Genomic DNA, 3774 nt, shown 5'->3' with positions numbered 1-3774 from the left:
GCTTGCCTGCTCTGCGCGGCTTCTCGCTCCGGCCGCCACCGTGCCCGCGCCATGCTCCGGCCGCCGCCCGCTCCCGCGTACCGCTCCGGCCGCCGCGCCAGCGTCCCGCTCCGGCCAAAGCGCCAGTGGCTGGCATGCGTGCTCGTGCCTTGCTCCGACGGCGTCGACGAGATGTGCAAGGAACAGTGGAAATGGAGGAGAGAGAGAGGGGATGGGTGGGTGGTTAGGTGGGTCCCTCTGCTTTTAATGATAGGTGGGCCAGGCCCATGTGCAGACAGACACAACGGACAGCAGGGACGCAAAAAACGTTCGGCTCGTGTCCGCTTTGGACCCAAAACAAGACCAAGTTTGCTCCCAGGATGGGGCGATGCGGACAAAAAACGGACGTTTTTTGAGGATGGGGTCGCGCACTGGGCCGTCTGGTATGTCCGTTTTACCTCAAACGGACACAGCCGGACAGGATAGGGTCGTGCGGTGGAGTTGGCCTTAGACTGTGATACCAGTTAATGAGTATTATACCTAATAAAAATATGCACTTGTTGGTGTTATACCCAATAAAAATATGTATGTGTTGGTGTTATACCCGATGAAAATATATACGTGTTGGTGTTATACCCGATGAAAATATGTACGTGTAGGTGTACGCGCTAAAAATGTCGCATATTATTTTTCTAATTAATTATCTTGCATCTACCATACATACCAAAATGTATGATAAATAATTAATTACAATTTCCTATCATGAAGAGACAAATAATGACAGGTATTAATTAGACAAACGTTATTACTTTCTATAGTAGTAACCTCATGCAAGCAAATAAGAAAGTACTAATGCATGTATGCATGCAAAATTTAAACACATCTTATCAATGAAAACTAGTATGATCCAACGACATCTAGGCAAGGAGCCTGGACACCTAGGTGTCCCAAACTTTCGTCCTAGTGACCAGTGTCAGTTATTGTTTTTTGTTGTGGCTTATTTTGGCTTTTCGGAAAATCAGTATCAAACGGAGTCCAAACGCTACGAAACTTTTTGACGTTTTTTTTCTGGACCAGAGGGGACCCTAGAAGCTTTGGAGAAGACCTGAAGTGCCACGAGGCAGCGACAAGCCTACTAGGCGCGCCCCGGTGGGGCGCCCCTGGCTTTTGGGCCCCTTGTGGTACCTCCTGACCTAATTCCAGCTCTATAAATTCTCAAATATTCCCCATACATCAGAGAGCCACCCCAAATACTTTTTTCGCCGTCGCAAGTTTCTGTTCTTCGGGGATCCCATCTGGAGACCTTTTCCAGTACTCTACCGGAGGGGGAATCGATCACGAAGGGCCTCTACATCAACCTTGCTGCCCCTCCGATGATGTTTGAATAGTTTATCATAGACCTATGGGGTCCATAGCTAGTAGTTGGATGGTTTCTTCTCTCTCTTTGATCTTCAATACAATGTTCTCCTCGATGTTCTCGGAGATCTATTTGATGTAGTCCTTTTTTGCGGTGTCTTTGTTGGGATCCGATAAATAGTGAGCTTATGATCATATTATCCTTGAATAATATTTGAGTTTTCTTGAACTCTTTTATGCATGGTTGTTATAGCTTTGTACTTCTCCCCGATCTATCCATTTGGTTTGGCCAACTAAACTGATTTATCTTGCAATGGGAGAGGTGCTTTGTGATGGGTTCGAACTTGCGTTGGTCAATCCCGGTGACAAAAAGGGACATGGCACATACTTGTATCGTTGTCATTAAGAATAAAAAGATGGGGTTTATTCATATTGATTGGATTTACTTTGTCTACATCATGGCCACCCCCTTCAACCTCCAGCCCTAAGGCTGACTCAGTGGCTCTGGGCTTGGTGCTTTTTCAGTGGCATTGGGGGCACAACTACATCTTCTTGATGTACTAGCAAGATGCCCGTGCGTTGCACGGAATATCAAGATGCATTTGTATGAGTAATTTATCTTGTGAGAGAAAATGATGAACGAGGGAAGTCCTTATCTGCAAGTGTGGAGAGAGGTGCGGGTATCTTTTTGCAAAATTGCCATAGTTTGCTTTCGATCTGTCAGATATAGATCGGACGGTCTATATTACACGATGGCAGGCACACCATCATCACCAACTCGGTCTTTTATAAGAGTAGAGATATACAGTGCATGGAAGTGCATTGATTATCTGTTGTCCTGTTAGACATATACATACATGGATGTGCCACCATATAAAAGTTCTAGTAGGAAACAAATCATCAAAGAACTACCACTAGTTGATTAGAGTCTTTTCAGTATATGTGCGTTAATTTCCTAATGGGTCTTTGTAACTTTAAGTGCCAGAAAGGCAACGAAAAGAAGTAATCAGTGTCACCTGTTTAACCGTAATATACTATTTTGATTTAAATTATGACATGAGTTCATAAAACATCCACTGCGTGTGCTTCGAAAGCCTCCCATGGTACTGACAAATTACATTGTACCTCTTGCAGTGGGCAGCTACGATGAAGAAGATTAGGATGCCACGAAAGATGAAAAAGGTGCAAAAACGCCTAGAGAAGATAAAAGACGATCATAATAATTATGGATTTCTAACAGAAACTCACAGGAAAGAGCAGCCAGTTACTGATATCCGGGAAACAGCAGGGAGTATGGTGGAAGAAGAAATCATTGGGAGGGATGCTGAAATATTGGAAATCATGGCTTGTTTATCTGGGAGCACCACTCAAGGGACCACCATCATCCCCATATGGGGCATTGCAGGCATCGGAAAGACCACCTTGGCAAGATGGGTTTTCAATGATTCCCAGTTCAAAGAATACTCTCGGGTGTGGGTCTATGTGTCCCAGATATTTGACCTCAAAAAAATTGGCAACACTATACTATCACAACTATCACAACAAAGCCCAATATCTGATTTATATGGTGTTCATACTCGTCTCCGGGAGCTGTTTACTGGTAAGAAGATCCTGATTATTTTGGATGACCTGTGGGAGAATGATCTCTTTAAACTAAAAGAATTGAAGGATATGCTAAAACTGGGTGAGGGGAGCAAGGTGATGGTTGTGGTAACTACACGAGAAGAAAGCATTGCGAAGGAAACTGGTACCATTGCTCCAAGCCAATTACCTCCCTTAACAGATGAAATCTGCTGGGATATTATTAAACAAAAATGTAACTTTGAAGCTCGTCCTGACAGAGAGCGTTTGGAGCCGATTGGGAAGGAAATAGCAACAAAATGTGGAGGTGTGGCTTTAGCTGCTCAATCGCTTGGACACATGTTGAAATGCAGGCCGTACGAAGAATGGGATGCCATTAAAGCCAATCATATCTGGGAACTGTCTACTTCTGAAGATACACTGAATACACAAGAAGTGCTTGCATCTTTGTTGTTAAGCTACAACTTGATGCCTCCACGCTTGAAGTTATGCTTTGCTTATTGTGCAATCTTTCAAAAAGGTCACAATATGATTAAAGATGATCTAATTCATCAATGGATTGCTCTTGGATTCATAAAGCCATCCCGTCAACTGTCTCGGAAAGAGATTTTTGCCCCCCCGTGCCCCCCGCGTCGCCCTCCCCGAGCGAGGCGACCGGGGCGGCTCCCCACCCCTCCCCCTCCCCGCGAGTCCCCGCCCCCTTTCCCCCTCGCCGCTGCCGCCGGCGGGCGCGGCCGGGCGTTGCCCGCGCGGCACCCCGCAGTCCGGCGGTGGCGGCCCTCCTTCTTCACCCGTCGCTGGACCCCGGCACGGGTGAGCGGTCCTGGCGGCGGAGCCCTTCGGCCGGCGGCGTTCCGG

The 3774-nt window shown here is 46.4% G+C and overlaps 1 pseudogene; it reads left to right on the top strand.

The window, feature by feature from the left end:
- The first annotated feature begins 2448 nt into the window (after nt 1-2448).
- The window catches only part of LOC123090402 (putative disease resistance protein RGA1), a 6944-nt pseudogene continuing 5618 nt past the window's right edge, over nt 2449-3774 (top strand).

Source organism: Triticum aestivum, chromosome 4B (genome assembly GCF_018294505.1).
Source record: "Triticum aestivum cultivar Chinese Spring chromosome 4B, IWGSC CS RefSeq v2.1, whole genome shotgun sequence".
Classification (NCBI taxonomy): Eukaryota; Viridiplantae; Streptophyta; class Magnoliopsida; order Poales; family Poaceae; genus Triticum; species Triticum aestivum.
The sequence above is the reverse complement of the archived record's forward strand: the minus strand, read 5'-3'. Positions and strand labels throughout refer to the sequence as shown.